Below are 622 nucleotides of genomic sequence, written 5' to 3' on the forward strand. Positions count from 1 at the left end.
CATCGTTAATGAACATTTTATTAATGTTACTTTTTACATGATCTTGTTTTATTCGTTTTTATATCTTGCCTTACATTTGTATATTTGTAACAGATAGATTCAGAATAAATGTAGTTTCATAAATAGTTTATCAAATCTACCTTTTGGCCGGCGGTTTACAATTTCCCTTGCGGGAATGCCTTACTGTAATGAGCCATCTCGTAGCCGCGGGATTCGGGAATTGGGTGACGTCACGGCATGCGAGCGAGAGCGATAAAGCGAGCCGCGGTTCGATGCTTTTCGTCGGTGTTGACGCGTGCCGAAGAATTTTGGTGGTCTATGGGTGTGCGAGCGAGAGAGTACGGTAGAGCGTGCCGCGGTATCGGTGCTCTCCGTCGGTCCAACGCGCTAGTGACGTTGCGTACCTGGCCGTACCATCTGGTGTTTGGGTCGTTCAAGCCGGCAAAAACAATTCAACGGGAACAAACCTGCGTACGCCCAATACATAACAGCGTTAGCTTCCTCACTTTCTCGTGAGCCGTCGCGGAGGGTGGGCGCGCGTCTCATACTCGTCCTTTCTCTTGTTACTAACCCATTGTTTGTTGCAGGCATTCGACAACCATCAATTTATTTACTGTGCATA

The sequence above is a fragment of the Dufourea novaeangliae genome, unplaced genomic scaffold (assembly GCF_001272555.1).
Source record: "Dufourea novaeangliae isolate 0120121106 unplaced genomic scaffold, ASM127255v1 scaffold14, whole genome shotgun sequence".
NCBI classification, from domain to species: domain Eukaryota; kingdom Metazoa; phylum Arthropoda; class Insecta; order Hymenoptera; family Halictidae; genus Dufourea; species Dufourea novaeangliae.